We start from the raw sequence: 23,404 nt of genomic DNA on the forward strand, positions 1-23,404 counted from the left end.
GCATCTTTGTAAATAGTCACAACTGATTGCTGAAAATATTAGACATGTGGGCCTATGGACGGTTTCCAGGACACAATTTATGGTCTTGTTGGATAGATTTAGGCATACGTTTTAATTTTATTTATGCCTTTTAACCCTAAAACAAAAAAACTGAACATAATCTTAAAAGTTCGAAAGAGTTCTTCCATGTACTTGTCATAACCTCAATTTTTAGTAATGTTTACCATCAACGAGCATGATTGTACATTGTAGGCCCCTTAGCTTTGCTTATTCTCATTTAATGTATTGGTATTTAATGGTGACAGCAGAAATATCTCTTGAAACAGAAACGATTCAGAATGAAAACCAAATGAAAACAAATAAGGTGACGGCTGTCGTTCACGAATTTCACGATCCACATTCCACAGATAAAACACAGATGACACGCATTTTGGAATTATTCGAACACAGTGTTGCTAACCCGCGATTTTTCAAATTTGCCGCCTTTTACTACTGACAAGATTTGGTTGACGGACTTTATTTGAACACAGTGTTGCTAACCCGCGATTTTTCAAATTTGCCGCCTTTTACTACTGACAAGATTTGGTTGACGGACTTTAAAAGCTATACTGGGTCAACCAAATCTTGTCAGTAAATAGGAACGAAAAAAACTATACTCATCCTTTTCTTTTGGGTGCTAGTACTAGTGTAAGACAAAGATAGTTTGTCTCTGTCTATGTTTGAAATCAAACAGACCTTTAACACACTATAAATAAAATTAAAATACATCTATGAAACAGCCCCTTTCTCTTTCTTGCGTGCAACGGAACGTTAACAGGGAATTGTTTTCAATTATCGTAAAATTGTCTCAAAAGAACAAATCCTGAGTTGTGATTTGGTTGTGATTGGTTCGATTCAAGGTAACTTAAAAATATATTGACAACGGAAACAATCTAGATTTGACATTTAATTCAAGTACGAAAAATAACGGCCGAATGGTGAATTGAAGCGAAGCGCTACAAATGTAATTGTTTTGTGTTATTTGAAGTGTTTTAATGTATTGACAAGAGAGTTATGTGAAAGACTAAATATTCTAAAATGGAAGCGAACGATTTCATTGCTAAATTGAAGGCTGATGGGTCGGCCAACGATCTTCATGACTTGGACAAAGTTCACGCAGATTACAAGGAACTTTTAGAGAAATTACCATCAAAAGACAAGGGAGGGTTCTCTCTAAACGTTCTGTGTATACTTTGCAGGTATGTATATACTCTTATTAATCTAATATTCATGTATTTCTATCAAATTTATGCATTTGAAAGTAAGTTTGACTCGTGGTATTGCACCAAGCATCGTTGGTCGATTTGAAGGATAAAACTTAATTATATACTACATATATATTATGTACTCACATTGGGGCATTATAATTTATACATTTAACATAAATTTCACCTACTTTTGTTTGAAGGACAATTTCCTAAGGCCTAAGTCCCAGAAGCTTTAAGGCTTGGTCACACAGGCGCGTTTTCCGGGCGCGGCGTGAGCGGGGCGATTTTATATGTAAAAGTGGCGCGCCCCGCTCACGCCGCGCCCGGAAAACGCGCCTGTGTGACGAAGCCTTTAGTTTTGTTTTTGAATTTGGAAACGTGTCTTATTTAATAAAATTCACATTGAATTTTGGGTAAAGGCCTGGGATAAGGGGCATAAGGGCCATTAGGACTCAGGAGGATAAAGTTTGTTAGCATAATGGGGTTGGCCGGTCGAAGTATTTAGCAGATGGCGCCATCATAGCTTGCCCTGTCAATCCCTAGAATTGTGTAAATTTTTTGATTTTTTAATGCCCTGGATGCTTGCCTTTAAGCCAAATCTCATAGAAAAAGGGGCAAGCTATGATGGCGCCACCTATTCAAACCTTTGACAGTTGCCAACCCCATTAAGTGTATTGCAAATTATAATTATTTTTATAACTACAGAAATATTGACAAGGTCCCATCATGGCGCGACAAGGTAGACACCAAAGCGTTGCTGAGCCTGTCCATAGACTGTGTGCGGCAGACGAGAGGCCTGGAGAAGCCAGAGCGAGTGAAGGTTCTGGCTTGTGTGTATCACATACACAAGTTTATTGTGAGACAGGTGAGCAATATTTAGAATGATAAAAATCCTGTTTTTTTTTTCCACAAATGTTACACTAATTATAAACTCAAAAAGATATCATACACTAAAGAACAAGTGACCAAGTCCACTTAAAAACGCAAATCAAAATATTTTCATAAAACTTATTTGTTCCCTAGTTGTTGCACTAATGATATTAAATTCCAGCCATCTCAGCCACCACCGGAACTGGTTCTCAAACTGTCCTACATGCCATTTGAATACGGACAGGACAACCTGCTCTCCGAATACTGCAAGACGTACTGGAACCTCCTCGCCGACCGACTCATGTTCATCGAAAAGTTCAAGACCGGACGCCGAGCCATCATCAAACTCTTACCAAAACTTATCGAAGACATACAGAAAGTTATATTCATGTATGACAGCGTACAATTCTGTAATACTATACTAGTGTTCCTATTAAAGAAACTACATTTTCTTTACAATACGGAACATGCTAAGGAGCTGAACAAGAGTTTCGGAATGATATTTGACAGTTTGTCGTTAAAAAAAGATGTGAAATCGTTTAAGAAGTTAACGGAGAAAGAAATGCTGGAGCTATATGTGAAATTCAGCGATTGCTTCTATGTTATAGCGGAGAATGCAACGAAATTGAACTTTCAAGATTCCGTATTGACTGCAGCGGTTCGCAGCTGTATACCCTTCATCGGACATTCCCCGGAGCTATTCCACTGTCTACAGACATTCTACTTAAACTCTTTCTGCTGTATATTGACTGATCATGATAATCTCAGCATCAATGAGACTGTGTTAAACAGTTTGATAATATCATGTGAAACTACAGAGAAATTGGGATATTTAAAAGCTATGAGATCAACTTATCCATACATAAATCAATTATTAAGAGTGTTTATTGAATATAATTTGCCAAAGTTAACATTGACGGAAGATACTCAAGAAACCTGCCTTAAACTGATCATTCTTTTACTTGACAAGTTAAAAGATACTGAACAGTTGTTGAAATGCGATAATTGTAAGATTAAATCGGGTTTACATGACGCTTTGCGTCTATCGTTTTTGGCTAAAAACTTCGTTTCCGCCTGTCTGAACTCAAAATTGGATATAAATATGATTTTACAACCATATCTCATGATTATAAAAAAGCAACACAGGATTCTAACCGATCTATGCCGTCTAGGTTGCTCAAACCACGAAAAGTGCCTCCGGAAGTTACAAACGGACATACACAACACCGCTATACTTTTAAATAAGGCAGAGAATTATAACTCAGCGATACAACTCTTCGACTTATACTTAACGCATGAATTCCTACATTTTAAGTCGGCTCAGGACTTGAAAAATATAAGCAGAGCGTTATACAACAAGAGTATATGCGAGTTAGACTGTAGAATGTATGAGGAGGCGCTTTTAGACGGGTTTTTGAGCTTGGTCTTCGCTCAGCCAGACGGGCTTAGCTCGGAGAAATACATGGGTTTAGTCATGGATGTGAAGGCTAAAGCTCTTAAAGGCTGTGACGATGAAGAGTTGCAGATGATGACGGTGCTGGACGCTTGCAATGTGGCCGTTGAGAGGAAATTGTATGGGAATTTGAAGCCGTTCTTCGGTAATTTAGAGTTCAAGTAAGTTATTAGTTGTATATAAACTTTTCGTTAAAAAAAATCGGTATGCCATCGATCGTTTGGTGATTTGGTGTGGTAACACCCTAATGAGGTTATTTATTTACTGTCTCTAGCTACCTTCAGGCAGGCACGGCTCACTCCGCGATTTCGTACATGCGGCGCCACACCAATTTTGGTGTCTAGCCATAGTAGTTGCCGCGCACCGTTACGGAACGGACGCCTGCTCGCGCTTGCGCCACCTAGCGGTCATATCTGTCGTAATAGACGCGTACTACTATTATTTATTCTGTGCTTCAGGTTTCAGAGAGTCTTCACACTTGAATTTCTTCCCAAAGGCCTACATTCCTCCCAATATTTACCTTCAACGAACCTTTTTATTACCTTATGAATCCTACATATTTACTGTATTTCAGCACATTGCTCCACCACGAATTCACCCTGTATGGTCGTCTGTGGCCGTCTCTGTCGCCTGTGGCTGGCGTGTGGCGTGCGCTACATTACCTCTCTTCAGGCAAGCGATATCCTTGGATGTGCGGTGAGTCATGTTACTAGTCACCCTGTATGGTCTGTGGCCGTCCTGTCGCCAGTGGCCGGCGTGTGGCGAGCGCTACATTACTTCTCTTCCGGCAAGCGGTATCCTTGGATGTGCGGTGAGTCATGTTACTAGTCACCCTGTATGGTCTGTGGCCGTCCTGTCGCCAGTGGCCGGCGTGTGGCGAGCGCTACATTACCTCTCTTCCGGCAAGCGGTATCCTTGGATGTGCGGTGAGTCATGTTACTAGTGTTACTACACACCCTGTATGGTCGACTATGTAAAGGTTAAGCTATTTCGGCCCCTGTTTTAACCGACTTAAATGGTTTTATTTTATATCATAACCTCATACATATTACAATAGCAATTTTTTTTAAGTGAAAACTTCTTTAGCGGCGCTGTGCACTTTTTGAGGTGGGGAACTCGAGACAGCGTAAGACGATCACGTGACCGTAAGATTTAGATGGCCTTTTCAATAAAGAAAAACTCAATGACATTACATGAAAAACTGTTACATGTAATGTCATTGAGTTTTTCTTTATTGATTTAAATGCCATCTAGTGAGTTTCGCTCTAACTGGTATTAATATAACTCGAGTACTAACAGTGATGTGCTTACGGGTTCCAAGTAATTAACGCTAACGCTAGATGGCGTTAACCCCAATTATGGGTTAATCAACTTTTTCTTGTCACACGTTGCCATGGTTACGGTCTCCTGAGTCACTCTTAAAATTCTAAGTTTTTCGTATTTAAATGAACCAAACTTGCATTTTATGGTAGTTATAAGGCCTTTCCATAATGGGACGTCTACTGAGCATGTTAGTAGAACATGGTACAGCAGTTCTTCTAACAATCTATGCTACTATTGTCTCCTCGCTGATGGGACAGAATAACAACAATAAATAGTTGATTGACCCTTATGTCATAACAACCTCATACATATTACAATAGCAATTTTTGTTTTTTTTTTTCAGCACAACCCCCCTCCCTAGACACCCTCTACTCCGTCATTATCCACACGCCGACCGCCGTCCGCACAATCCACAGCGCGCACGTGGCGGCCATCTTGTCGTCCACACTCGACAAAATGGCGCCCGCGGCAGACGTCAAAATGAAAGTCATAGAGGCTACGTTGCTGTTTTTGAAGGCGGAGATGGATTTGGCTGACGCAGGTGTGAAATATGAATGGAAAATTAAAGATCAGGTGAGTTTAAGTCTTCTCGGCTATATTAGACAAAAAGAACAAGCAGTTTTTAGGGTTCCGTACCCAAAGGGTAAAAACGGGACCCTATTAATAAGACTCCTCTGTCCGTCTGTCTGTCGCCAGGCTAGATATATGTGAACCGTGATAGCTAGACAGTTGATATTTTCACAGATGATGTATTTCTGTTGCCGCTATAACAACAAATATTAAAAGAGAAACAATATTTCAGTGGGGCTCCCATACAACAAACGTTACTTTATTGCCGTTTTTTGCGTAATGGTACGGAACTATCCGTGCGCGAGTCTGACTCGCACTTGGCCGGTTTTTATAACTAGTCTATACTCGACGGCATCTCACGCACACTAAGATTCACTCTATGCTTACTTATTTCTCAATCCTCCTAAGGCCCAAGGTCCTACCTATAGTACTTCTTCAGTTCGATGAAATTTAAACCATATTCAATTGGAACAGAGTTGCATTTCATTTGTTTCGTTTAATTTTCAAACAAATAAAAATGAACTCTATTCTCTGTAGGTTTCAGTGGAAAATTTTGGGTTTTTCATTTGTATGGCTGGGCCTTAGGAGGTTAAGTCTAGGCATAGAGAAAAAAATACATAGATTGCTCACTCCATACATCAGTTTTAGTACCAAGAAGACTATTAGCATCTAGCATCGAGTAGTGGAACTATCAGTACTGCTACTTGACAATAGATGTAGCACCGACCGGAAAGTCTTATGCTGTTGAGATAAGACTTTCCGGTCGGTGCTACATCTATTGTCAAGTAGCAGTACTGATAGTTCCGCTACTCGATGCTAGATGTAGACACTGAAATTAATAGTCTGAACTGATGTATGGAGTGAGCACTCTATGTATTTTTTTCTCTATGGTTTAAGTCTTCTCGGCTATATTAGACAAAAAGAACAAGCAGTTTTTAGGGTTCCGTACCCAAAGGGTAAAAACGGGACCCTATTACTGAGACTCCTCGTCTGTCTGTCTGTCCGTCCGTCTGTCTGTCCGTCCGTCTGTCTGTCCGTCCGTCTGTCTGTCTGCACCAGGCTGTATCTCATGAACCGTGATAGCTAGACAGTTGAAATTTTCCCAGATGATGTATTTCTGTTGCCGCTATAACAACAAATACTAAAAAGTACGGAACCCTCAGTGGGCGATTTCGACTCGCACTTGTCCGGTTTTTATATCTTGTCGTTTATACTTGAAAGCATCTCACGGACACTAAGATGAAAGTTACAAATCTGTTTTAGAAGGCGTAGAAGGCGACTACGAAATTTATAAGCGTTTTGATAAGAAAACTGATGTATGGAGTTAGCACTCTATGCTTACTTATTTCTCTATGTCTAGGCTAGGAGGCTTGTATATATATTTTAAACGTTTTATCTGTGTATATAAAAGTTATCCTTTTATTTTTGTTTAGAGCATAGACCCCGACTTGGTGCCATGCTGCCGGACCCTGAAACAGGAGCATGAGGCCCTAAAACCCGCTCTGCGAGGAGTGAAGCTATGGACTGAGGTCCTTTCGCGTCTGGACGACGGTAAGATGGCGCCCTATCCTCCTAAGGCTCACTTGCACCATCCCATTAACCCGGGGTTAAGCGTTTATTTTATTTTATTTATAAGGCACACTTTACAGACGACATTCAATACATGAATACAATAAAAGTGGTAGGCTTTGTATAGAAATGCCACCCAAAATAAGTGAGCACAGCAAGAACAATAAATAATAACGAGCAAAAACTATCCTAAAATTATAAAAAAAAACACTACTACTTAACTACTGCTGTTATTCTTTTTGAGAAATAAAAATATCTTTAAACCGACTTAATTATTAAATTACATAAATGATCTTAACATGTTAAATTGCTTACTATTGTTGTTGTGTAGTGTGGTGGCCAAGAACCTTAACGACTTGCCTCTTGAAAACCGCTAGCCGTGAGTTGAAAATGTCGATGTCTCTATGTTGTGATGCTAAATCATTGTACTGACGACACATTCTAACAATTGGGTTATAAAAAGAAGTATTATTTTTGTGTTTAAAGCGTTTACCTAGTGTCAAATTGTACTGGTAACCATGGTAACTCCAGGTTCAACCGGTTAACCCCGGGTTAGTGGGATGGTGCAAGTGGCCCTTAGTGTAAGGCCTGAGTGGACGCTCTTGTTGTGCGTGCAGCGGGGCGGGGCGTGCGGCGTGCATGTTAAACAAATGCAAGCGTAGGCACAAAATAGATACAGTCATAGAGTAAAAAATACATAGAGTGCTCACTCCATACATCAGTTCAGACTATTAATTTCAGTGTCTACATCTAGCATCGAGTAGCGGAACTATCAGTACTGCTACTTGACAATAGATGTAGCACCGACCGGAAAGTCTTATCTCAACAGCATAAGACTTTCTGGTCGGTGCTACATCTATTGTCAAGTAGCAGTACTGATAGTTCCGCTACTCGATGCTAGATGCTAATAGTCTTTATCGTACTAAAACTGATGTATGGAGTGAGCACTCTATGTATTTTTTTCTCTATGATACAGTACAGAAGTCAATCACATGTATGTACTTCACTTTTCATACCTACGCTCGGCGGTCGCTCTAGGGTTGTCAACTATGATTAATGCACAAAAAACTATCGTGGTAGTGGCACTCGTATCTAGTAGTGGCCGGGGCGGGGTGCTTACCTACCTACCTAACTGTTCTGTTTAACGTTAAAACGAACCATCGAAATACAAGCAGATACGTACTTACCTCTCTGAAACCACTGGTAGTTTAAAAAACGACAATTCACCGTTTAATGTTGAATTTAAACAACCGTTCACTGAACAGTTATAATAAAAAAATTTTTGTTTCTCCATTATTGCACAAAAAAGTTCACAGACGCGTGTCTCAAGCGGTTGACACTCGCGCTCGCACTGGTCCCAACCGGTCCGAGATATCGTGTCTGTGAGCAGTGTCTATGTGTGCGTTGCTCGAGCGCACTTTGTATGTACATTGATTTCTGCACTGTATCTGTTTTGTGGTATAGGATATGCGTCCACTCAGGCCTCACACTAAGGCCCACCATACCAAAAAATTTACATTTGAAATGGGGTTGGCCGGTCGAAGTTATTCAGCAGATGGCGCCGTCATAGCCTGCCCTGTCAATACCTAGAACTGTGTCAAATTTTTGTTTTTTTTTAATGCCGTGGATGCCAGTCCTTTAAGCCAAATCTATGATGGCGCCATCTATGCAAACCTTTCACAATTGCCAACCTCATTGTTTTATCATTTTTGCACAAAAGTACTAAAATTACTTTACTTAATTAGAATAAATTCTGTGAGTTTTTAGGATTCCGTACCTCAAAAGGAAAATACGGAACCCTTATAGGATCACTCGTGCGTCTGGCTGTCTGTCCGACCGGGCCCCGGTTCTTTATCTCCGAAACTACTGGGTCTAAAATTAAAAAAAAAAAATACACATAATAATTCTTTACCTATAGATGACAGAAAAACCTACTAGAAATGTGCAGTCAACCGTGAGTCGTACTTTGTACGGAACCCTTGGAACGCGAGTCCGACTCGCACTTGGCCGGTTTTTATACATACTTTGGTGCATACTAGTTTATAAAATAATATAAATAATGTATGTAATAAAATATTTAATAACTAGCGTCCCGCCCCGGCTTCGCACGGGTATTTCCACAAAACCTTTACAAATTATACACCAAAACCTTCCTCAAGAATCACCCTATTAAGAGGTGAAAACCGCATGAAAATCCGTACAGTAGTTTTTGAGTTTATCGCGAACATACAGACAGACAGACGCGGCAGGGGACTTTGTTTTATAATATGTATTGATATATGATTATACGTTTATTTCAGTACCGCCAGAGTTTCTATTATCGCCTCTGCTCGTGTTACGCGTCGTGTTACAGCAACTGTTGCACGTACGGAGCGTGTACGCGTTGCAGCTGGCTCATGTATCACTGCGAGTTAGCCAGCATCTTCAAGACAGGTTAGTATTGTGTATTGTATCGTGTTACGCGTCGTGTTACAGCAACTGTTGCACGTACGGAGCGTGTATGTAGCATTGCGAGTCAAGACAGGTTAGTATTGTGTATTGTATCGTGTTACGCGTCGTGTTACAGCAACTGTTGCACGTACGGAGCGTGTACGCGTTGCAGCTGGCCCATGTATCACTGCGAGTTAGCCAGCATCTTCAAGACAGGTTAGTATTGTGTATTGTATCGTGTTACGCGTCGTGTTACAGCAACTGTTGCACGTACGGAGCGTGTATGTAGCATTGCGAGTCAAGACAGGTTAGTATTGTGTATTGTATCGTGTTACGCGTCGTGTTACAGCAACTGTTGCACGTACGGAGCGTGTACGCGTTGCAGCTGGCCCATGTATCACTGCGAGTCAGCCAGCATCTTCAAGACAGGTTAGTGTTGTGTATTGTATCGTGTTACGCGTCGTGTTACAGCAACTGTTACACGTACGGAGCGTGTACGCGTTGCAGCTGGCCCATGTATCACTGCGAGTTAGCCAGCATCTTCAAGACAGGTTAGTATTGTGTATTGTATCGTGTTACGCGTCGTGTTACAGCAACTGTTGCACGTACGGAGCGTGTACGCGTTGCAGCTGGCCCATGTATCACTGCGAGTTAGCCAGCATCTTCAAGACAGGTTAGTATTGGGTATTGTATCGTGTTACAGCAACTGTTGCACGTACGGAGCGTGTATAGTTTGTAGCTTTCTAATAGACCCCGAAGGCTAATCCTATTGTCTATTGTTAAGTGAAACCGCTCGTGCCACGTGCCACAACCACCTGCATAAAAAATCGGTACTTCGGTTACTGAGTGCCGGCGAGTCGAACGCTACAGAACCAGTCTAAAATGTGTCATCGAGATGTAACAAAGGCGCGTTATCGGAGAGCGCACCTACACTGGTTTTTTGGGCGTTAGACTAGCCCGCGCTCAGCACGGCTAGCACATGATGGGCGCGACAGTCGACAGGCGAGAAAATGCCGCGACATAGAGCTCTCTCGCGAATCGGTAGCATAAGAGCCGCGCGACAACCCGCTGTCTCGCGGACAAATGTCAAAGCGACATAATTTTGTCGTTTGACAGTTCCACGCGGGATACTCTCGAAAATCGTAGCACGAGTGTACTATGGGAGACAAAATGTCCCGCGTTTGAACGTCAAAATCAGAGAAATTGTCTTCGGGGCTAGAGGGTCGCGACTAGGGTTTGCTCCCGGTACTGAGTTTGGCGACAAGCGCATTTGGTCGAAGTTTTGTTGATTTTTGTTCTAAAAGAAAGATAATTTTCCATGTTTTATATTTATTTCATACTACAACACTTTTTTGTTTAAGTATAATTTGAATCTTGAGTTTCATGATCATGCCATTAATATCAAAATTGTTATATTTTTTCACAATGACTTGTTTGTTCTCTTAAGTTAAACGAAAATCCGACAGAAAAAAATCTAAGCCTAAGATTGTACGATCACGACCACATCAACAAAGCAAACCTTTGGTGGCGAATTGACTGGGGGATAATTAATAGAAACATAAATAATTGATACAAAAATATTACATTGCTAATCCGGGAAACAATTACGTGCTATCAATCAGTGCTAACCCGTTATATTTACACGCGTATTTTTACATGCAATTATTGTTGACAACCTATATTATGTTGCTCCTTAGGTGTTTCCATTCATTGTGGGATATAAACAACACAATCCCGACCTGAATATTGCGATCAACCTCACTTATAATAAGTAAATGCAAAAGTAAATCTGTACCTATGTACAGTCAGCAGCAATAGTTGCTAAGCGGGCGAGGTGTTCAAAATGATCTTGACGCGACTTTATTGTTAAGAGAATAAGAGCGCGTCAAGGTAATTTTGAACACCTCGCCCGCTTAGCAACTATTGCTGCTGACTATACCTCTTCACGCTTAATCCGCCGAACCGATTTAGACGAAATTTTGTGAAACATCATTCCACAAAAAATGAAAATAATGAATCTGGCAGCTCAACTCAACCTCCACCTCACAGAAGACCACAGCCGTAATACTTACTTTGTAGTGTACGAGTTGGTACTAGCCTAATCCTTAAGTTACGATTCCCACCGACCGGCTGGAGTTGGGCCGCGCCGGAGTGCTTTTTCAGTGTACCTATTTACATAATGTGTGGCAGAAGCGATAGAATCCGTCCGGAGCCATCCGATCCGCAAGCAGCCGACCGGCTTTGGGCATACAAATGTGAAATGCGCTCCGACTCCGACGAATCGTACTTAAATCTGAGTACCTATCTCAAAAAGGTCAAAGTAAATAAAATCATTTAAAGTTTTTGGTAGTATTTATTTAAAAGTCACATTATTTGAGAAGTGTTATCAACACTCAACTGTCCTTGCACGGAGTAGGCTCCCAACTTGAGCCCTTCTATGTCCTCCGTGATGGCAGGAGGGCTGCGGTTAGCAGCAGCATGCTTAGGTGTAGGGAATACCTCCGTGTTTGATGACAGGCTTGTGCATGATTGTCATTCAATCTATCTTCGAAGCCAGCAATGCAGCGGCTAGCCAGCCATAAGGGAGATATGTCGGGGATTAGCATAAGATATTTAGTCTGTAAATAAGATTTAAAAGGAATGTAATTTTTTTGCAAAAGACAACGGAAAAGAGTTTTATGAAGATTGAATTGTTTACGTACTTACAACTTGACTTCTTCGTAAAGATGGTATTTTGTTAGCCAAAACTTTTAACAAAACGCCAATTATTCGTAAGGAGTTGTATTTTAATGATTAGGTAGGTAATCTTTAGATAATTATAATAATATATTCCAATTTGTAACGACAAAGCGAATCAAATTTTGATTGACAGTATTGACACTGACATTTTCGACTTAAAAATAATATTTGCTATTTCTTATTCTTCATACTGCGAGAAAGAGACAAAGTTATCGTGACTAGGGACGCTCCGTTTCTAAGGCTGACTATTCATTACTTATCCGATTATTATTTTACCGATTCAGTGTTGCCACGAATGAAAAGTTTGTTCCATGTATAAATGGCCACATTGGCTAAGTCGCGCGCGGGATGGCTCTCTCTCGTGGAACTCTTTTCTCGATGTGCGAACTCATGCTGCCAAAATCGAGGAATTGACAGATAGAGATAGAAATTTGTGACGGGCGACTGCCGTCTCTCGCGGCGCGAGCTATCCCGCGGGTAATCATGTGCTAGCCGTGCTGGTGCCAAATAGAATAATTAGGACCCTTTTTTGCAGGTAAGTAGCACGTGCGGTTTTACTGAACAATAGACAATAGGATAAGCCTTCGGGGTCTACTAGAAAGCTACAAACTATACGCGTTGCAGCTGGCCCATGTATCACTGCGAGTTAGCCAGCATCTTCAAGACAGGTTAGTATTGTGTATTGTATCGTGTTACGCGCTGTGTTACAGCAACTGTTGCACGTACGGAGCGTGTATGTAGCATTGCGAGTCAAGACAGGTTAGTATTGGGTATTTGACTGTATTTAATAGTTATTCGTTTTACAAGGGGGCGAAGTTGTTACTTAACCGCTCGTGCTAATATTGATATCCGAGCAAGCGAAATATTTCAAAATGGAATCTTGAGCGTTGCGAGGGTTTCAAAGCACGTGGGTTAAACAAAGTTTGCCCCTGATTGAAACACGAAATTGTTCACCACACCAACCCGAAAAAAATATGACCTGTAAGATATCAAAATCAAACTAAATCAAATTCAAATTAATGTTATAATTCCACGCAGACGTAGTCGCGGGCAATTTATTTTATAATGTACTAGCTTTTGCCCGCGGCTTCACACGCGCAGGAGAGTTTTTTAATTTTCACCCCTTTAGGGGATGAATTTTGAAAAATCCTTTCTTAGTGGACCCCTAGACCTTATAAGGAACCTACTTGCCAAATTTGGACTTTCTAGTCCCAGCGATTTGGGCTGTGCGCTGATTTAAGTCAGTCAGTCAGGTCTTTCACGTTTATATACACCGTGTTTTTTTGATTTCCGTTAATTTCGAGGGTGCATTCCTGAGCTTAAATCAAGTAACTTTCTCAAAGACACCGATATTCTAATTAACTCCATTTCGGAGATAATCAATAATTTATTTTTTTCCTATAAGGCCTCTACAAGCTTGTACACTTACCTTAGGGCCGGTTTACATATTGATTAGTGTTTAGAATGAGTTCATACATTTGCTACTATACTTAAGTACAATCTCGGTCGATCGATGTTCGAAATGACATTGATATGTCACAGATTTCAATTGTTTGGTTGAGTTAAACAAAAAAATTTTCTTTTTTTGAAAATTCACTATGCCATTTAGTTCTCTTAAATCACTGACTTAATATAAAAGAAATAGACACACAAAGCAGAACAAAAACGTCAAGAAATGTGGATCCCAATGACGTTTCGCACCATTTGCATTGATGATAAAAACGCTTACGTAAATTTTGAGTCAAGATAAATGTTTCGTACAGAAAAGAGCTTAATGTCGTAAGCATTAAGTGTCAAATTTGCATACATAAGTACCAACACTGTTAAAAAATTTAGTCCGATGGCACTAAACGTAACGTATTTACGTCAAGCAACGTCAAACGAGAATAATGAACGAATGGAGTCACTTTGGTACACTTGAATAGGTATTACTGTACAGAAAAACCAATTGAAGTAATAAATAAAACAAATTTAATTTAATCGGGAGTTTAAATAAAATTAATTCGTGGTTCAAATTCAAACAAATTAAATTTTTAATAAGTAAGTATACGTCTTTAAATACTAATTTCCTTGAAATAAATTCAACTTATTAAATAAAATAACTGTGTATTTTAGATCTACATTTACTCATCGCACGGGTGCACGGGGACATTTAGGTACTGATTGGATTCCAATTCCAAGTCCATACTTTATAAAAAAAATCGGGTTGTTCCCACTAGTTACCACCAAGTTGATATCAGTGGTAACTACTAGGATTTTTTTCCCACCTTTTACCACTGGTAACTACTGGGAAAAATAATTCCCACTAGTTACCACCAAAGCGAGTTGGTGGAAATAACCCAAAAAAATCCTGTGGTTGTCACTGTGTTCAGACAGGTTTAGCATTTACAGTTAGTCGATATAAGCCCTTATTGGTTGTCGGAAACAGGGAAATGGGCCGATCACACAAGTGCCGTTTTGCTTTGTTTAAAACTGCATCACCCCTATCTCTTGCTATAATTAAATAGCAGTCCACTTTGCACGTCGCATAGGTTTTCTTGGAAATCTTGAATTTAAACATAATATTATTCCTTACGAATTCCATATAAAAATAAAAATAAATATTGACCTCACATCGACTCATTAGATTTTTGTTCCTTGACATCCCTTCTTTGGTACTAACAAATTAATTTATTCAAAACCATAAAATTACCACCAGATTACATAAATTATGTAATGCTATCCAAAAAACTAACCGAAAGAAATACATTCCATCCTTTTTCCTTGTTTTATCATTGTTATTTTTACATATTTTATAACGGCACATTTCGTAATTGTTGACAACTTCACATTTGAGCGTTTCAAACAAGACTAAACGAAAAAGTAACGCGTGATCTGTTTCAACGTTACTTTTGTGGGGCCATTTTTTGCGGCTGATTGGGTATCCAGTTCTTTATTCTATATCAATGTCTTAAATGCACAGACAATCCAACCTCTAGACATAGCATAGTCGCGCTACCCCCTCTGCCACACATACGGTAGCGTTACTCCATCTTCGAGTCAATCCCGTGCCGTGATTGGTCCGTGTCTTTGAACGGACCAATCACGGCACGGGATTCGCTCACCTCGTCCCCCCGCACCCCCGTATTTTTGGCAGCATCGGTTTCATGAAAGAATTGGCCTAAGCTCAGTCTAGAGGTTGGATTGTCAGTGACTTAACCATACCCCGAAGTTAACGGAATTCAATAAAAACACGGTGTATATAGATTTTATTGGGTAAGCACGGTCCCTGAAAAGTTAAAAAACCGGCCAAGTGCGAGTTGGACTCGCGCACCATCAACAAAAAATTGAGCAAAACAAGCAAAAAAACGGTCACCCATCCAAGTACTGACCCCGCCCGACGTTGCTTAACTTCGGTCAAAAATCAAGTTTTTTGTATGGGAGCCCCACTTAAATCTTTATTTTATTCTGTTTTTAGTATTTGTTGTTATAGCGGCAACAGAAATACATCATCTGTGAAAATTGCAACGGTCTAGCTATCACGGTTCGTGAGATACAGCCTGGTGACAGACGGACGGACGGACGGACAGGGGAGTCTCAGTAATAGGGTCCCGTTTTTACCCTTTGGGTACGGAACCCTAAAAACTATGTTGTTTTTTTCAGACCTGCCTACCTAGAAGCGGCTGGGGTAATACTGTCACGTGCATACAAACCGAGCGAGCATCTACGTCGCATACTGTCTTTGTCTGCCGAATGGGCCGGTCGCATGATGAAGGACGAGAGAACCAGGGAGGCGGCGCTAGTCTTCTTATGCGATGCTGCTGTAAGTACCATTTAAGCTGGGTGTCATTCTCAATCCCTTTATCTTATCTTATCTTATCTTTATCTTATGGTTTGTCCTAATGGGCACATGCCCTAACGATCAATTGTCATAATGATTATTTTCCTTAATGTAAGGTTCTGAAAAATGGTTACGTTTTAGAACTTGCTGCCACAAAAGTGGGTTAAGTTAGGGTTAGAACTGCGACCCTCGCAAAAAAGAAAATATGCTTAATAACAGTAGGATAAGTAATCAATAAATAGGGAAACCACAATTAGGGCTTTTAGTGTTAGGACTAGGACAACTGATCATTATGACAAACAATATTAGGGAATGCAAAGATAGGAGAAAAGACTTTAGGGATTCAGATATAGATCAATTTAAGCTCGGTTCTCCATACAAACCTAGTTACGCTCTCATTTTAAAAAGTCTAGTTAGATTGCTCTGAAACTTTGTACAATTAGGGTATTTACTCACATTTATAGACGGGTCTTACGCGAAATTTATTCAATTACCTTTATTTACCGACGTTTCGACACAGGTCTCACTGGTCGTGGTCGCGGCCAACTGATGTCCCAGCAAAATGTCAAAACAGAGATTTGTGCAACTACCCGACGAAAAGTGTATGAAAAACATTATGTGTAGTGGGTGGTTTGAAAATGTGATGTCTACCCCAAACTTTTTCATACACTTTTCGTCGGGTAGTTGCACAAATCTCTGTTTTGACATTTTGCTGGGACGTCAGTTAGCCGCGACCACGACCAGTGAGACCTGTGTCGAAACGTCGGTAAATAAAGGTAATTGAATAAATTTCGCGTTAGACCCGTCTATAAATGTGAGTTAATATGTGTTCAAAACGCGAAAGTTTTAAATATTATAATCTAGGGTATTTGACTGTATTTAAAATAAATTATTTTACAGTATATATATGGTGCTACTTTCCCGAACTAGTGCGGGAAATAGCACTTTCCGTGCGTATGTCGAAAGTTTAAAGCTCCACATGTACTGTAAAACGTTGTACGATACACGCGCGAATAGGTAATTCGCAACTCGAATTTCCTCTTTTCCGCACTTGTATCGTAAATAACTATTACACCATGCATGAAATAGAGCACCAGAGAAACGTGGACAGTAGTTATTTTTAGTCACAATTTCTATTTAAAAACCCGTATAAGACTATAAAGAGTAGGTAATTTGATTGTGACGTCACATGCTAGTGTTTCATATAAATTCCATAGTAGCAAAATCGTTTTGACATTTCGAAAAAAGAAACTGATTTGACTAGTAGTCAAACCCTATGCAAGCTAAGTAAATGCTTGTGAAAACGAGGTATCATATGATATGACATTTTTGACAAGTTCTTTCTATTGAAATTATTTTTTTATCCACAGCATAGAGAAATATAGTAAGACAAGAGTGCTCACTCCATACATCAGTTAGACTATTAATTTCAGTGTCTACATCTAGCATCGAGTAGCGGAACTGTCAGTACTGCTACTTGACAATAGATGTAGCACCGACCGGAAAGTCTTATCTCAACAGCATAAGACTTTCCGGTCGGTGCTACATCTATTGTCAAGTAGCAGTACTGATAGTACCGCTACTCGATGCTAGATGCTAATGGTCTTTTTGGTACTAAAACTGATGTATGGAGTGAGCAATCTATATATTTTTTTCTCTATGTCCACAGATATTCTACTACAACACAAAACAAGCGGCCACCTCAGCGAAACTGATCCGTGTGGTTCAGTCGAGCCTAGTAAACGAAATGGACTCTATGCCTATAGCAATAGGGCGTGTTTTAGACGCTCAGGCGCTGTATGGAGACCTCAGTGCGAGCGTCAACGCTCAGAGGCACTACCTCACTGTTGGGAACACTGGTGAGTTATATATCTTACTAGCAACCCGCCCTGGCTTCGCTCGGGTTACACGAAACCTTAAGAGCCAACAGGAGCTAAGATTTAAATATTTTAGGTAAATATACCCGTCTCGCTAACGGAAGCGGCTCCTAAAACTAGTGCGATAAGGACAAGGCGAAAAATCCTCCGTAAAAATATCAAAAATCAAGGTTTCGTACTCGACTGTTTCCTCCTCCAAAACTTAACCTATCGTAACCAAATTTGGAAATCTAAATGATTATGACATTATCCGTGTCGGACCGTTTTGTTTTTTTGACTAATTGATGTCAGTTTTGAATAGCACGCCTCTCATTGCGGCATAGTCAATTAGGCCATTTTGGCCATTTTTGAAGGGCTCTAGCGCCTTAAAAAACAAAAATATCAAGAAAAGCAAAACGGTCCGACACAGATATTGACAATATTAATCTATGTTGAAATAGTTATTTGTACAACAAGAGATCAAAGTTTGATATTTCTTCGAGTGCTTATTTTGAGTCCCGTGCAAGCGAAAGATTCTATAATAGATTCACGAGCGTAGCGAGTGAATCTAATTTAGAATCTTGAGCGTAGTAAGGGACTCAAAAGCGCACGAGATGTAAATAACTTTGATCTCGTGTAGTACACAACATTTTTCACCTCAGCAGTGAGAACATATTAGAGAACCCGAAAAATGTATTCCTTCTTCATCACTTACCTCTATTCACTCATGTTTTCTTAAGATATACCAACAATTAAATTTTCACCTCAGCAGCTCGAACAAGGGTACTTTGCTACTTAAAAACAGTGAGCAAAATCGGATTTTGCTCACTGAGTGAGCAAAATCGCATTTTGCTCATTTTGACCCACTCAGTGAGCAAAATGCGATTTTGCTCACTGTTTTTAAGTAGCAAAGTACCCTTGTTCGAGCTGCTGAGGTGAAAAAATCATTGCTCTAGCTTCAAAACCCACGGAGGAAACAGTCGAGTACGTTTGTATGGAGAAATGACCACTCCTGTTGGCTCTTAAATTATACACCTGAACCTTCCTCAAGAATCACTCTATTGATAGGTGAAAATTGCATGAAAATCCGTTCAGTAGTTTTTGAGTTTATCGCGAACATACACACAGACTGACGCGGCGGGGGACTTTGTTTTATAAATAAGGTACTTATAGTGATAAATAATTATTGGGTTAATTTTAGGGATCCGTACCCATAGGGTAAAGACGGGACCCTATTACTAAGACTCCACTGCTCGTCCGTCCGTCTGTATGTTTGTCACCAGGCTGTATCTCATGAACCGTGGTAGCTAGGCAGTTAAAATTTTCACATATGATGTATTTCTGTTGCCACTATAATCACAAATACTAAAAACAGCTAATAATAATCGTGATTTTTTTACCATTTTTAGGGTTCCGTACTTCAAAAGGAAAAAACGGAACCTTTATAGGATCACTCGTGCGTCTGTCTGTCTGTCTGTCCGACCATTCCCGCCCTTTATCTCCAAAACTACTGGGTCTAAAATTTTGAAAAAATACACAAAATAGTTCTTTACCTAGAGATAATAGGAAAACCTATTAGAAATGTGCAGTCAAGCCTGAGTCGGACCTAACACATTCAGTGCCGAAAACCCGACTATCGGGTATGTTATGATTTCGTTCCCAGGCCGGACGACCCGATAGTCGGGATCGTGGTACTACAGCTTTATATGACGAAATTGTTGTGGCTTGGCGCTGATGTCTTGTTTGGCTGGGTGGCAATGAGTGTGTTAATGGACGGAACCCTTGGAACGCGAGTCCGACTCGCACTTGGCCGGTTTTTTGAAGTGAAAACTTCTTTAGCGGCGCTGGGCACTTTTTTAGGTGGGGAAAAATGATAAACTCGAGACAGCGTAAGGCGATCACGTGACCGTAAGCCCCGTAAGGTGGCCACTCATAATTTAGATGGCATTTAAATCAATAAAGAAAAACTCGAATGTTATTTGACATTTATGTCGCGGACTCCTTTTCAAGACCTATGTTCAAATAATTTGACGTTGTCATGTGTGGCAGTATTGTAAATAAACATGTCAATGAAAAAGTGCGATCTTATTTGAGAATGATAATAATATATAATAAATAAATAGAATACCTCCGCTAAACGTATGTATCGTGTTACCGGGCGTCGGTAATATAGTGAGGTGAGTTTTCACTTCTATCGGCACTCCCGGAGTGCAACCGTTGTTGCTTGTTATATTTTCTAATTTTTAGGGTTCCGTACCCAAAGGGACCCTATTACTAAGACTCCGCTGTCCGTCCGTCCGTCCGTCCGTCTGTCACCAGGCTGTATCTCACGAACCGTGATAGCTAGACAGTTGAAATTTTCACAGATGATGTATTTCTGTTGCCGCTATAACAACAAACACTAAAAACAGAATAAAATAAATATTTATGTGGGGCTCCCATACAACAAACGTGATTTTTGACCGAAGTTAAGCAACGTCGGGCGGGGTCAGTACTTGGATGGGTGACCGTTTTTTTGCTTGTTTTGCTCTATTTTTTGTTGATGGTGCGGAACCCTCCGTGCGCGAGTCCGACTCGCACTTGGCCGGTTTTTTTTTATTTTTTTTTTCATTTTAGAAACCACCTGGTGTCTACGCCAGCGCCGCTCCCTCCTCTTAAAGCAGAGCATATTCTCAGCCAGCCTCCGAGCAGTATCGCTGTCCCGCTCGCTCCGCCTGCGTCGGAGAGGGAGGGCGGCCGCCGCCTGCGCTCTCGCCTCCGCCTCCGCTCAAGCGAGACTCGCGCTTTGTATGGCCGCCACCGATCCTAGCCGGTGTGACGTGGCCAGAGTAAGTGCATACATTTGAAAATGTAGAATTTTCGTGTGATGTAATTCAGTTCAATTTCAAAATCTTTAATGTCAAAACTTACAATAAAATAAAAATACAATTTCCATTGATATAATTATTGATTCATTGTTGAGAAGTACAGTTTTAACCCCTAACCGCCCAGATGTTTAAACTAGCCAAAAAAAATGTAATTTTGATTTGTCCAAAGAAAGATTCAAATTAGAATGCAAAAGGAGACCTTATTATAGGCCTCTGGGCGGCTAGGGGATAAATTAAATTGTAAAAAGAATTAACAGAAACTACATATTCATTTTCCTATAGACATTTAAATTTTTTAAATTTAATTAATTTATTCTTAATTCAAAATTTGTAAGTTCGTACCAGACTTGCCATAAAAACTCATTATAAAAATTATTTTCAGGCAACAATCGACCAGCGTCTCAAACACATCGTCGGCCTGCAATCCAACGAGTGTGCCCTCCAAAAGCCGATCCAAAACGACCCCAAAACCCCCCTCACCCCCCAACTAGAGGCCGTGCGCGACGCACGCATACCCAGGAAACATCAAACTAGTCCATCAATACCTATAGAGTATGTTGCCGCTTTCAAAACACCAGAATTTTTCGACCATGACACCAAATGTGACTGTTATGCGTGTGAGACACCTAGTATATTTATTATGGCGTCCCAATTGCTAGGTTTAGAAGCCAGCGTGTATTATAGAAGCAAAGAATTCGATGTGGCTAAGAATTACTTCAACGGTGTGTTAGAAAACTTCTGTAATGTCGAAAGCAAGATTAAAGCGGCCATGAGAAAGCTTAGAGAGAAATTCGAGAAGTATGTAGTTGATATGATTGAGAAAAGTTTTGAAAAGGAACTTTTTAATGTTGAGTTGGAAGTTTTGATTGAGGCTGCGTATTTTGAGCTTTCACAGAAAAATTATGCGAAATCTGATGATTATATATATGTAAGAATCGGTGAAATACTTCAAGCGGCAGATATAGATGGTTACACGAAGAATGAAATCATGAATTTGATGACCGCTTCTGAGATTTTAAGAAAATCTGATAAAGTGACAGACAGATTGACAAATATTGAGAATGAGTTGGAAAATCTTAAACTTACCCCTACTAAAGAAATATTGAAAACGCCTGAAGGGAAGGTTAGTAAACCGCCCGTGTTTAACAAAGTTGTTGTTAACAAAGAGGAATTGCCGGATTTGAAATGTAAGATACCAGTTCTAAATTTCGACGAGCCGGAAGAACAAATTGTGGTTAAAAAGAAAATCAACTTCAAAATACCAATCCCGATAACTAGTAAACCTGTACTTGAAACTATAACTCCGAGACCCCGTTCTAAAGTTAATATATTAGTTACTGAACCTTCTGAAGAAGATATCGATGTAGCTATGACTCCGCAGACGGATAAGTCGAAAGTTGAATTTTTCACCCCCTCCGAATCCACCCCGGATCAGTTTTTCACCCCCCAAACGTCAGTGAAAACTTATGCGAAGAAATCTTTGAGACAGAACATTGTTAAGAATTTGGAACAAGAGTTTTCATCGAAAGAAATTCCAAAAGATTCGAAAAGACTTTCAAAGACTGTAAGTTTAGATGACACTAAAGTACCAAAAGATATAAAAAGACTTTCAAAGAATTTAAGTCTAGAAGGCGACTCTAAAGAAAATGCCAAGCCAAATATACCAAAACTACAAAAAACAGAGGCTGCAAAGAACGTTCTAGAGGCAAAAAGAGGTAGAGTGGAAACCGGGTCGATCCGGTCTTTGAAAGACCGAAGACTCAAGCGCTCCACCAGCCCCGGGACATTGCCAAAAGAGGACCTTAAGGATAACCCGAGGACTAGACTCAGGAAACCAGCGGTGAAAGTTGAGAGGGATGGCAAGAAATGACAGTTTGACAGCTGTCAAAAACATTATAAAATAGTGACTATTTTTCAAGGTATTTCAGTGTGTTGTAAAAGTTTTAAAAGGGACTTATTCAAAAGACGACAGATGAGTTAAGGGGCTACCCGAGGTTTTCGTCGATTTTTGACATGTTTTGAATCGTAACTCCTTTTTTTGCACTGCAGATAGAATTATAAGACAAACGGTTATCGGTTCTTCAATCTTTTATCTCCGGTTTTGTCCACCGGATTTTGAAAGAAATGAATACTTATTTTTTTATGAATTTTTTAAAAACTGTCTAAAAAAACACTTTTTTTTTGTATCTAGTTTGCTGTGAAGGAATTTACATGTACGAAATATACATATTTGGGTTCGTCTTTGACATCTCGAAAAATGTGTCGAGGGTTTTAATTTTAAAGTAATTAACACAAAAGTTATGGCCAGAAAACCAGTTTTTTTAGCCTAAAATTGTTCAACTTTGATGCCAAATATCTCGAAGACAATGAACTTTGAAGTAAATATGGGATACTATATTGGTTAAAGCCGTTGCTGTTAATATAATAAGGTCCGCTTGTACCATCCCACTAACCCGGGTTTAAGCGGTTAAACCGTTAACCTAGTGTCAAATTGTACTGGTAACCATGGTAACTCCAGGTTTGACCGGTTAACCCCGGGTTAGTAAATGGTGCAAGTCGGCCTAAGATTAATAAGCTACAAAAAACATTAGAAAACTAAGGGATTCAGATCGAAGGTCATTGGCGTGGGGTAGCCTCTTAAATCAAACATATTGGCGCAA

At 40.0% G+C, this 23,404-nt stretch overlaps 1 pseudogene; it reads left to right on the forward strand.

Annotated features, from left to right (window-relative positions):
- Window positions 1-982: 982 nt before the first annotated feature.
- On the forward strand, window positions 983-23,404 carry LOC134659872 (uncharacterized; annotated as a pseudogene).

The sequence above is a fragment of the Cydia amplana genome, chromosome 25 (assembly GCF_948474715.1).
Source record: "Cydia amplana chromosome 25, ilCydAmpl1.1, whole genome shotgun sequence".
Classification (NCBI taxonomy): domain Eukaryota; kingdom Metazoa; phylum Arthropoda; class Insecta; order Lepidoptera; family Tortricidae; genus Cydia; species Cydia amplana.